The sequence below is a fragment of the Cinclus cinclus genome, chromosome Z (genome assembly GCF_963662255.1).
Source record: "Cinclus cinclus chromosome Z, bCinCin1.1, whole genome shotgun sequence".
NCBI lineage: Eukaryota > Metazoa > Chordata > Aves > Passeriformes > Cinclidae > Cinclus > Cinclus cinclus.
Genome location: NC_085084.1, coordinates 17,772,279 through 17,785,268, shown reverse-complemented (window position 1 = coordinate 17,785,268; position 12,990 = coordinate 17,772,279).

Sequence of the window (12,990 nt, the reverse complement as noted above, 5' to 3'; positions counted from 1 at the left end):
GATGATTTCGGGGAATAGGTATGGTGCAGATGGCTTCAATTCTATTTGCTCCTAATCGCCTTACTCCTTGTGTTATTTCACAGCCCAAATATAACACACTTGTCCGGATGAGTTGGGCCTTTTCTTTCGAGACCCGATATCCAGCCTGGCCTAGCATGTTCAATAAGCTTATAGTTAAATTTAGGCAAATGTCCCTTTCTTCTGTGGCCAGGAAAATGTCATCTACATATTGAAGTATTACATGAGAAAAGGGAGATTCTTTTACCTGTGTTGTTTTCCATTCCTCCAATTCCTTGGCTAACTGGTTCCCAAATATTGTGGGGGAATTCTTGAATCCTTGCGGAAGTCGTGTCCAAGTAAGCTGTTTCTTCCGGCCAGAGTCAGGGTCTTCCCACTCGAATGCAAAATATTTCCTACTTTCAAATGCCAGAGGGATGCAGAAGAAAGCGTCTTTTAAATCAATTACTGTAAACCATTGAAATCTTTCAGACACAGATGTTAACAAAGTATAGGGGTTTGCCACCACTGGGTGGATATCCTTGGTTATATTATTTATAGCTCTCAGATCCTGAACTAACCTATATTTACCATTGGGTTTTCGTACTGGAAAAATTGGGGTATTAAATTCTGACTCACATTCTTGCAAAATACCTTGGATTAAGAATTGAGCAATCATGGGGGCTACTCCTTTCCTAGCTTCTAACTTAATCGGATATTGTCTAATCCTTACCGGTTGGACTCCCTCCTTTAGCTCAACCACTACTGGTTGAGCTGCCTTAGACTTACCTGGAGTGCCGGTTTCCCAAACCCAAGGTACCACTGCCTGTTCAACCTCTTCAGGAATTGGGGTGGGCTCTACCTCCTTAATCACAAATAGTCTAGATATTTCTTTATCAGGAATTTCTAATTTCACTCGTCCTCCTTCAAATAATATTCTCACATTTAGAAGAGATAACAGATCTCTTCCAAACAGTGACTCTGGGCAATTAGGCATATACAGGAATTGATGATCAAATTCTTTTCCTCCGAATTTTATGTCTAACGGCTGCAAAAATGTCCTCTCTTCTACTTGCCCAGTTGCCCCTATTACTTGAATTTTTGCATCACTTAATAACCCTAATTTTGTATTCAAAACCGAATGTGTTGCTCCCGTATCAACTCTAAATTCTCGTTCTTGTCCCCCTACCTCCAATACTACCTTCAGATCCTGATCTAGTCAGCTCTGATTTTGATAGTTGCCTAACACAAATGCTTGAGCGACATCTACCGGCCCCGTGGTAGCTCCTGCGTTTCCCATAGGATTTACATTTCCCACACTACCCATTCCCCATTTGACTGGACATTCATTTTTCCAGTGACCTAACTGTCTGCAGAAGGCGCATTGATTAGAACCCAATTTTCCTTGCCCCCCGAAGGGATTTCCCAATCCTCCCATTGCTCCCCTTCCCAAATTCTGCTGAATTATGCCCCTTCTATTATTAATTCTTGATAAACTTGAAGTCTTTTCCAACCCCGACTGGTGTTAGGATCCCACCCGGGGTCCTCTCTCGGGACCAAGTCATTTAGAGTTCCATCCATCATTTGTACCCTCAACATTTCCCTGGCTCGTTCTGTCATTGCCCGTAACACCATCTCTTTCTCGGTTGAATCCATCAAGGTATCTAGTAACACCTGTAAATCATTCCAATCAGGATTTTGTGTTTTTATTATCATTTTTACCACTCGAGCAACCTTGTCCGGATCCTCCCGGTATGACCCTGCTGCTTGTTTCCAAATTATCAGATCCCCAGGTGAGAACGGGACTTTAATAAACACCTTCTCACCCTGAGGTCCCATAGCTTCCCTTAAAGGGGCTATCAGTTGGGGTTTTTCCCTATTTTTCCTCCCTTGTCTAGTTCTTTCTGCAATAGGGGTTCTCGGTATATTACGGGTATGACCGGGAGATGGCTCCCCAGGACAAGGTATTATCGATTCCTGGGAGCCCTTCCCCATTTCTGGGGTTTGTATTATTTCTCTTTCTTCTTTATCACTATCTTCCTCTTCCGAAGCTAATTCTGCAGGAGGGGCACTAGGAGCTACAAGCAAAGATAGGTCCTCTTCCTGGCTTGTCAGCTTTGTCAAACAACCATTACACCTATTCCTTTGCCTACAACCTTGACAATTTTGTTCCTCTACCTGTAATACCATAATACCACATTCTTTCTGCCATTCGGGTTTGCCTTTTAGGGTATAAAACAAATCCAAATAAGGAATCTCATCCCATTTTTCATTTTCCCGTAAAAACTGCATTAACGGGGATATCACACCAGGGTCAATAGACCCATTAAGGGGCCACCCCGAACTTCCAGTTTCATATTGTGGCCACCAATGATTACAATAATCAATCATCCTTTCCCTTTTTAACTCTTGATGGAACCCTTCTCTTTTCCAACGCCCCAACAAACATCCTAACGGAGTATTTTCCGGAACCTTTTCATTAGATTGAACCAAAGCTTTAAACGTTTTAAATGGCATCATAATAACACAATCACACAATACTATCTCACAAACACACTTCCAACAGTCACGGCTACAACAGATATTGATTATCAAATTATTAACCAATAAACCAACGGATACTGATTATCGAATTATTAACCAACAAACCAACAGACACTGATTATCAAATCATCAACCAACAAACTAACAGACACTGATTATCAAATTATCAACCAACAAACCAACAGACAGTGATTATCAAATTATTAACCAATAAACCAATAACCAACCAAACTTGCCACTTCTCGACGCCGCGAGGGGCAAGTGCCGATCCTGCGCAGCTTTCGCCGCGTCTAACGGTCGGCGCCTAGGCTTTACCAACCAGAGACGTCTTCTGCCCAACCCTGCGAGGATCGCCGCCTCGACTTATCAGGCAGGCACCTAAACCAAATAATAAAGCACCTTCGGGCTTACCTGTTACAGTTGTCCGTCAGGCGCGGGGTCGGGCGCGGGTCGATGACTCCCCAGGAATCACCTGGTGCCGGAGTGGAGTGGATCAGCTCGCGAACCGCCCCAGCCACCTCCGGAGTCCTGCCGCGGTCGCCAAAAACTGCTGCCCGATCCCAAAGAGTAAAACACAAATCAACAAAGTTGTTTTGTGCGGTGCTTTATTCAGGGCCCGGGGACCTGAGGACTAGCGTCCAAAGTCAAAGTCCCAACCCCTTAGTGAATCTTACACTGTTTTATACCCTTTTACAAATCTTGCTTCACCATGGCTACATGCTATGGTCCACATGCTTCACATCAAAGGCAGCAGTCATTTTCGAGATAACATTTCTAAAGGTTATAACTCTTGCACGCCTGCCTAAGTTAAGACAATAAGATACCTTTCTAACGGTTATAAATCCTACATGCTTGTCTAAACTAGAACTATAGATTAATCCCACACCTGTTTATTGTACTTCATCAGTAAATTCCCTACTGTTCCTATAAATAACCAGTTGGTCCTTCTTCGCCCCACAGGCCCTTAACTCATTATTCTGTAGTTCAGCACATTCCCTGGCTTAGTTCCCAGGGCCTACCTTACACTAGCTACAAACTGCAGCCTTAGCATTACTACCACTAACTATTAAATGTATATGTATATGCTAACAGCAGGAGATCCTGCGATGGCTCCGGACGCTCCATCACCAGCAGGAAGCTGTGAGGCAGCTCAAACCAGTCGAGGAGCTGGATGATGCAGCAGCAGCCAGAGCCCACCTTCTCCATCAGCACGATCTCCATTGGAACAAGCCTGCCGTCGGGCTGTGAGGAGGAGACAATGTCTCCAGCAGGCCGGATGCTGCCCTGCACAGGGCTGCGCTGACCCTGCCTGGGATGCCCCAGTGCCCCCCACCCCGGGCAGCCTCCCTGGTGCTTGGGCTTCCTGCCGAGCCCCAGGGCATGCTGGGGAGGTGCCCGCTGGCCGGCCCCACCACCGGTCTCTGGCACGCCCAGGCCCACCGTGCCCCGGACCGCACGCTGAGCCCACGCCCGCTCCCCCGCGCCATCCCCCGCCTGCCTGTGTCGGGGCTCCGGGCTCCCCCCTGCCCACCCCGCCCCGTCCCACTGGCCCCGCTCACGCACCAGCACATCCCACTGCAGGACGCTCTCCCGGGCCACGTGTTTGATGGCCACCTGCAAAGCATCGAGAGAGGGGGCCTGAGCTCAAGCCCTGGCCCTCCCCAGCTCTGCCCCTGCTCCCACGCCCGGCCGTCACGGCCACTCACCCGGCTGCCATCCGAGAGGCAGATGCCCGAGAAAACGGTGCCGAAGCCGCCGCTCCCCAGCGGCGGGCCCAGCTGGTACAGATCCTGCAGCCGCTTCTTTTGGCCTGCGTCCAAGAGAGAGCCGTCAGCCTTGCGCCCAGGGCCCCCCACAAACACCCGCGAGTCAGGCGGGCCGGCACCACCGCGGGCCACCTCGCTCTCACCTGCTTCATGCTGCGCACCGGGCAGTGGCACGGCTGGGGCAGAGCAGTGCGCAGAGGCGGCTGCAGGAGCCGCCGTGCAGCGGGGCAGGCCGGCACCGTCGCGGTCCCCGGCGGCGTGGGCGGCACTCTGCTGCCCAGGGCGGCTGGGGCTACAGCCCGAGGCTTTGCACAGGGCCGTCCCAGGAGCAGCTGCAAAGCAGACAAGGGTTTTTGAAGCCTCTGAAGCCTTTGGCATCAGGGGCCGTGGCCTGGCCGGGGGATGCCCCTCAAGAGCCACGCGGGAGCCTCAGACAGCTCCCAGGCAAATCTCACCTGCTCTTAGAGAGGCCTTGGTGGTGGTCGAGGGCTGTCCTGGGGCAGCTTCCTGGAGATGGAGGAACCCCCTTGGTGTGTCGAGGGTCGTCTCCACCACCAGGCTCGGGCTGTTGCCGGCTGCCCCGACCGGCACAGCGTCCCGGCTGCTGTGGGCCGGCAACTCTTGCCTCCAGGACGCTTGCTGCTCGGCCAGCTGCTCCTGGGAAGGCTCCCCTGGCTCGGACTGGGCTCCCATCAGGACTCCTGGGCTTTCCCTGGCCACGTCAGCGGTCAGGGTTGGGCCCGTGTTGCTGGTGCCCGTCAGTCCAAGGGAGCTTGGAGACCTGTCCACTGGCTCTGCACCTTCCGCAGGCTGACAGGTCTCACTGAGCCTCTGCGAGGGATGGAGGCTGTCAGAGAGAGCAGAGGCTCCTGGCTGGGAGATGGAGGGTCTCTGACAGCCTGAGGTCCCTGCGTGCGTGGAGGGTGTCCGCTGGTGTGCCACCCTTGCAGGGCTGGAGGCTCTGCCAGGGATGGAGAGAAGCCTCTGGAAGGGATGGAGGCTTCCTGAGGAGCCGAAGGAGCCACAGCAGGGCAGGTGGCCTCGCTTCACCAGCTCCGCCAGCTCCTTCCACAATGCCTGCCACATCCCAGAGTAGAGCGGCGCACGGGTCCCCCTGCGACCCCAGAGCTGCCGCATGAGAACCTGCAGCTCCTGGGCCACTGCCACCAAGGGGCCGCAGCTGCAGGGGCTGCCCGGGGGGCTCGCGGGAGCACATGGCCGCTTGCGGGGGGTCGGCCGAGGCCTGCGCGACCCGGGAGCCGCAGGGGCTCCCAGCTTCCTCCGTGAGCCTCTGGGCCGGACCCCGGGGCGCTTGCTCCTCTTTGCTGTCCGGGACCGAGGCCTACGTGGTTGCCAGTGGGCAACGGCCCAGCAGGCAGCCACAGCGGCCAGCAGCAGGACAAGTGCAATCATCAGCACGTCACCGTCACCCATGGCTCCGGCACGTCCCATCGCGACTGCACTGGCAGCTGCGGGGGCCGGCCCCTCTTATATAGCGCCGGCGCGGTGATGTCACAGTGCTGGGGCCAGGACATCACAGCCCTGCCTCACGCCCCCTTTGTGCCGTCACAGCCCCGCCCGCCGCAGGGATCAGCAGAACCGGCTCATGGCTGAAGATGCACGTGGTGGCCGGAGAAAGGCGGCGAGTAAGAAGCCTGCAAGTAAGAAGGGCAGCTCAGCCCGTTGCAAGGAGTCCCTCCCTGGAGCAAGCGGCACATCAGGAGGAGTGCTGGTGCCAGCAGCGTCAAGGCCACGGCTCGCAGGACGCTGCAACATCCCCAACTGGAAACACCCGCCGCTCTGTGCCTGAGCACATCCTCCAGAGACAGAGGGAGCTGAAGTTCCTCTTTCTCTGGGCAGCTCTCCTGCGCTGGCTGTCGAGGCCACAAAGAGTTTCTTCTTAGCAGCTCACTGACTTCTGCAGTGCCTCTGCTCTAAATAAACCAGCATTTGCCAAGGGGCGCACATGGCGCCCCCACCGCTGTGGTTTTGACTGCGATAAGGTTTCTTTCTTCCCACGAGCTGGCACGTGTTGCGCGTGTCGGATGGGAATGCTGTGGATCAGACAGGGGTGGTTTGCTTTCTGCTGAGCAGGGCTTGCCCTCTTCAAGGACTTTGCAGTGTCCCTCGCTACAATGCAATGGTTTCCAGCGGGAAGGCGATGCTTAGGAGAGGCCGCCTGGAACAGAGGCCGGCCAGTGTTCAAGGAATCAAGGAGGTGTTTACTAAAAGGCCTTCAAAGGATCCACCTTGGGCACTACAAGGGTGCGGCCGTGGCTCTACCCTAGATGGACGCAAGATGGACGACCGGTCACAGGTTTTCTCACTCTCATGAATTTGGGTCCGTTTTCAGTATTGGGGTGAATTGTCCAATTTCAGCTTTAGGTTCTGAAGTTCCTTCCTGCCACATTGCTTTCTTCAGTTGGCCCTTGTTTATGCTTTTGGGCCTGAAGCTGCAACGACGTCCTTGCTTGTCAGGCTGGAAAAGGACTGAATGTTTTGTCTAACCAAACTGTGAAGAGAACTTCATCCGAAGTTCAGAGTTACACACGAAGGTAATAAAGAGTGAGCAGCGCAGATGGAGCCCAGCACCTTGAAAACCATTTTCCCCGGGGGAACTTGCAGCCTGAAGTCTGCTCTCCTGGTGCCCCGCGCTGAGGTTTGGCTGGCCCTTTTCCTCCGGTCAGAGGGGTGAAGCTCGATGCTTCGGTTGTCGCTGTGGCCGGGACGGCCGCCGAAGCCCACTTGGCCCAGGGCACGTGGGGCTCAGGCGGCGGCCTGGCTCTAGGGGGGGCTGAGCTGGTGAGTGCTGGGCTCTGGGGGGCCGCCCCCTTCCTGTCAGGAGGCTCCCTGGGGAGGAGGAGGAAGGGTCTGCCACGAGGCCCCTGGCCCCTGGCATTTGCCTGCTGGCCATTGGAGGGAAAGAAAGAGGAAGAGTTCAGCAGGGCCCAAGGGGAATTGACGTTTGGGTGCTTCTGGTCCTTCTCCCAGCTTTGGGAGCAGAGCAAGGTGTGGGCCCCTGCCACCCGCTGGCCCTTGGGATGCACACAGAGCCCTGCCTTGTCTCACTTGGGGAGTCACCAAGCAGCCCCATGCCCTTGAAAGGAGAGCTGTTGTTTCAGTGTTGCCTTTCTTGGCCCCTTCAAGCCCCTCCTCCCATGTAGGAGGGCCTGTGCTGGAAGACACAAAGTTACTGTGCCGAAGGAAAGGCTGGAAAGCTTGAAGAAAGAAGGCTGAAGGGAGCACCGGGACTCCCCCTTTTCCCATGAGCTCCCTTCAGCTGAAGCTGCTGACAAGGACCAGACTGGACAGCCCGCAGTGGGTTGGTGGGTGTTTTATTGTTTGGCTCCTGCGTGGGACGTGGTCGCTGGGTGCTGCAGAGGCTCCGGCAAGGCATCAGAAACGCCCGCCCCGCACCCAAGGGTGCCTGAAGATCTGCTCCAGGTGCGGCCTGTCCGCGGGGTGCTTGGACAAACACCAGCGGATCAGATGTTTGCACTCTGGGGAGAGAAGCCAGAAAGCGCCGGTCAGCGGCAGAAGGGCCCTGCCCGGCTGCCCCCGGCACCCGCGGGACCCGACCCGCTCTGCCCCGTGCGGGAGAGCGGCACGGCGGGACAACGCCGCCTCCTTGGGCCACGCGTGCCGCGCCGACCCCGTCGGCACGGGCCGCCTCCTGCGGCCGGCCCTGCGGGGCGCGTGGACGTTGTGCCCAGCTGCGCGAGGGCCACGCTGGGCCGCCTGCCGCGGCCTGCCTTCTCCAGGCCGGATACCAACCTGGAGAGATCGGGTGTTTGAAGAAGAGCTGCCCCGACACGATATCAAAGTCGTCCCAGAAGGGGAGGCACCCGCAGACCATTTCGTACAGCAGCACGCCCAGGGACCAGATGGTCGCCGAACGGCCCTGGTAGCAGCCGAGGGCGATCCACTCGGGCGGGCTGTACGCGCGTGTTCCTAGGGGAGAAAGGCGGCGCTGTCCAGGCGCAGGCCGCTGCCTTGCAGAGCCTGGCGCCAGCCTCCTGGCTGAGGGCAGGGGCTGCGCCGCCAGCCCCGACCTCCCCCTGGGGCCACCCCACGTCCCCCAAGCGACTGGCCAAAGCCAAGAAACCCTTCTGCAAGGCAAAGAAGGCCAGCGGAGCAGCCCACCCCCTTGCGGGCCGGGCCAGCCGAGGGGCTGGGGCCCGGCTTTTGCAGTGTGCCCCCCCCCCCCCCCGCCCCGTCGGCAGGGCCGGCAGCCGGCTCCTGGGGCACTGCATCTGCCCCGTGCCAAAGACCCAGGAGGGAATGGGGCCGTGCGGTGCCCGGCACCGGGAGCGGGGCTCGGGCTGCGGGCTCACCGGCAAATCGTGTGAAGGCCCGCTCCTGGAGGAAGGTGCCGCAACCGAAGTCGATGAGCTTCAGGTCGCCGCTCTCTGGGTCCACGAGGAGGTTCTCCGGCTTGATGTCGCGGTGCAGGACGCCGCAGGCGGTGCAGTGCCGCACGGCCTCCAGCACCTGGCAGAAAAGCCAGCGCGCCATCTCCTCGCACAGGAACTCCTGCTCCCGCAGGAACTGCAGGAGATCCTGCGATGGCTCCAGACGCTCCATCACCAGCAGGAAGCTGTGAGGCAGCTCAAACCAGTCGAGGAGCTGGATGATGCAGCAGCAGCCAGAGCCCACCTTCTCCATCAGCACGATCTCCATTGGAACAAGCCTGCCGTCGGGCTGTGAGGAGGAGACAATGTCTCCAGCAGGCCGGATGCTGCCCTGCACAGGGCTGCGCTGACCCTGCCTGGGATGCCCCAGTGCCCCCCACCCCGGGCAGCCTCCCTGGTGCTTGGGCTTCCTGCCGAGCCCCAGGGGATGCTGGGGAGGTGCCCGCTGGCCGGCCCCACCACCGGTCTCTGGCACGCCCAGGCCCACCGTGCCCCGGACCGCACGCTGAGCCCACGCCCGCTCCCCCGCGCCATCCCCCGCCTGCCTGTGTCGGGGCTCCGGGCTCCCCCCTGGCAACCCCGCCCCGTCCCACTGGCCCCGCTCACGCACCAGCACATCCCACTGCAGGACGCTCTCCCGGGCCACGTGTTTGATGGCCACCTGCAAAGCATCGAGAGAGGGGGCCTGAGCTCAAGCCCTGGCCCTCCCTAGCTCTGCCCCTGCTCCCACGCCCGGCCGTCACGGCCACTCACCCGGCTGCCATCCGAGAGGCAGATGCCCGAGAAAACGGTGCCGAAGCCGCCGCTCCCCAGCGGCGGGCCCAGCTGGTAGAGATCCTGCAGCCGCTTCTTTTGGCCTGCGTCCAAGAGAGAGCCGTCAGCCTTGCGCCCAGGGCCCCCCACAAACACCCGCGAGTCAGGCGGGCCGGCACCACCGCGGGCCACCTCGCTCTCACCTGCTTCATGCTGCGCACCGGGCAGTGGCACGGCTGGGGCAGAGCAGTGCGCAGAGGCGGCTGCAGGAGCCGCCGTGCAGCGGGGCAGGCCGGCACCGTCGCGGTCCCCGGCGGCGTGGGCGGCACTCTGCTGCCCAGGGCGGCTGGGGCTACAGCCCGAGGCTTTGCACAGGGCCGTCCCAGGAGCAGCTGCAAAGCAGACAAGGGTTTTTGAAGCCTCTGAAGCCTTTGGCATCAGGGGCCGTGGCCTGGCCGGGGGATGCCCCTCAAGAGCCACGCGGGAGCCTCAGACAGCTCCCAGGCAAATCTCACCTGCTCTTAGAGAGGCCTTGGTGGTGGTCGAGGGCTGTCCTGGGGCAGCTTCCTGGAGATGGAGGAACCCCCTTGGTGTGTCGAGGGTCGTCTCCACCACCAGGCTCGGGCTGTTGCCGGCTGCCCCGACCGGCACAGCGTCCCGGCTGCTGTGGGCCGGCAACTCTTGCCTCCAGGACGCTTGCTGCTCGGCCAGCTGCTCCTGGGAAGGCTCCCCTGGCTCGGACTGGGCTCCCATCAGGACTGCTGGGCTTTCCCTGGCCACGTCAGCGGTCAGGGTTGGGCCCGTGTTGCTGATGCCCGTCAGTCCAAGGGAGCTTGGAGACCTGTCCACTGGCTCTGCACCTTCCGCAGGCTGACAGGTCTCCCTGAGCCTCTGCGAGGGATGGAGGCTGTCAGAGAGAGCAGAGGCTCCTGGCTGGGAGATGGAGGGTCTCTGACAGCCTGAGGTCCCTGCGTGCGTGGAGGGTGTCCGCTGGTGTGCCACCCTTGCAGGGCTGGAGGCTCTGCCAGGGATGGAGAGAAGCCTCTGGAAGGGATGGAGGCTTCCTGAGGAGCCGAAGGAGCCACAGCAGGGCAGGTGGCCTCGCTTCACCAGCTCCGCCAGCTCCTTCCACAATGCCTGCCACATCCCAGAGTAGAGCGGCGCACGGGTCCCCCTGCGACCCCAGAGCTGCCGCATGAGAACCTGCAGCTCCTGGGCCACTGCCACCAAGGGGCCGCAGCTGCAGGGGCTGCCCGGGGGGCTCGCGGGAGCACATGGCCGCTTGCGGGGGGTCGGCCGAGGCCTGCGCGACCCGGGAGCCGCAGGGGCTCCCAGCTTCCTCCGTGAGCCTCTGGGCCGGACCCCGGGGCGCTTGCTCCTCTTTGCTGTCCGGGACCGAGGCCTACGTGGTTGCCAGTGGGCAACGGCCCAGCAGGCAGCCACAGCGGCCAGCAGCAGGACAAGTGCAATCATCAGCACGTCACCGTCACCCATGGCTCCGGCACGTCCCATCGCGACTGCACTGGCAGCTGCGGGGGCCGGCCCCTCTTATATAGCGCCGGCGCGGTGATGTCACAGTGCTGGGGCCAGGACATCACAGCCCTGCCTCACGCCCCCTTTGTGCCGTCACAGCCCCGCCCGCCGCAGGGATCAGCAGAACCGGCTCATGGCTGAAGATGCACGTGGTGGCCGGAGAAAGGCGGCGAGTAAGAAGCCTGCAAGTAAGAAGGGCAGCTCAGCCCGTTGCAAGGAGTCCCTCCCTGGAGCAAGCGGCACATCAGGAGGAGTGCTGGTGCCAGCAGCGTCAAGGCCACGGCTCGCAGGACGCTGCAGCATCCCCAACTGGAAACACCCGCCGCTCTGTGCCTGAGCACATCCTCCAGAGACAGAGGGAGCTGAAGTTCCTCTTTCTCTGGGCAGCTTTCCTGCGCTGGCTGTCGAGGCCACAAAGAGTTTCTTCTTAGCAGCTCACTGACTTCTGCAGTGCCTCTGCTCTAAATAAACCAGCATTTGCCAAGGGGCGCACATGGCGCCCCCACCGCTGTGGTTTTGACTGCAATAAGGTTTCTTTCTTCCCACGAGCTGGCACGTGTTGCGCGTGTCGGATGGGAATGCTGTGGATCAGACAGGGGTGGTTTGCTTTCTGCTGAGCAGGGCTTGCCCTCTTCAAGGACTTTGCAGTGTCCCTCGCTACAATGCAATGGTTTCCAGCGGGAAGGCGATGCTTAGGAGAGGCCGCCTGGAACAGAGGCCGGCCAGTGTTCAAGGAATCAAGGAGGTGTTTACTAAAAGGCCTTCAAAGGATCCACCTTGGGCACTACAAGGGTGCGGCCGTGGCTCTACCCTAGATGGACGCAAGATGGACGACCGGTCACAGGTTTTCTCACTCTCATGAATTTGGGTCCGTTTTCAGTATTGGGGTGAATTGTCCAATTTCAGCTTTAGGTTCTGAAGTTCCTTCCTGCCACATTGCTTTCTTCAGTTGGCCCTTGTTTACGCTTTTGGGCCTGAAGCTGCAACGACGTCCTTGCTTGTCAGGCTGGAAAAGGACTGAATGTTTTGTCTAACCAAACTGTGAAGAGAACTTCATCCGAAGTTCAGAGTTACACACGAAGGCACTAAAGAGTGAGCAGCGCAGATGGAGCCCAGCACCTTGAAAACCATTTTCCCCGGGGGAACTTGCAGCCTGAAGTCTGCTCTCCTGGTGCCCCGCGCTGAGGTTTGGCTGGCCCTTTTCCTCCGGTCAGAGGGGTGAAGCTCGATGCTTCGGTTGTCGCTGTGGCCGGGACGGCCGCCGAAGCCCACTTGGCCCAGGGCACGTGGGGCTCAGGCGGCGGCCTGGCTCTAGGGGGGGCTGAGCTGGTGAGTGCTGGGCTCTGGGGGGCCGCCCCCTGCCTGTCAGGAGGCTCCCCGGGGAGGAGGAGGAAGGGTCTGCCACGAGGCCCCTGGCCCCTGGCATTTGCCTGCTGGCCATTGGAGGGAAAGAAAGAGGAAGAGTTCAGCAGGGCCCAAGGGGAATTGACGTTTGGGTGCTTCTGGTCCTTCTCCCAGCTTTGGGAGCAGAGCATGGTGTGGGCCCCTGCCACCCGCTGGCCCTTGGGATGCACACAGAGCCCTGCCTTGTCTCACTTCGGGAGTCACCAAGCAGCCCCATGCCCTTGAAAGGAGAGCTGTTGTTTCAGTGTTGCCTTTCTTGGCCCCTTCAAGCCCCTCCTCCCATGTAGGAGGGCCTGTGCTGGAAGACACAAAGTTACTGTGCCGAAGGAAAGGCTGGAAAGCTTGAAGAAAGAAGGCTGAAGGGAGCACCGGGACTCCCCCTTTTCCCATGAGCTCCCTTCAGCTGAAGCTGCTGACAAGGACCAGACTGGACAGCCCGCAGTGGGTTGGTGGGTGTTTTATTGTTTGGCTCCTGCGTGGGACGTGGTCACTGGGTGCTGCAGAGGCTCCGGCAAGGCATCAGAAACGCCCGCCCCGCACCCAAGGGTGCCTGAAGATCTGCTCCAGGTGCGGCCTGTCCG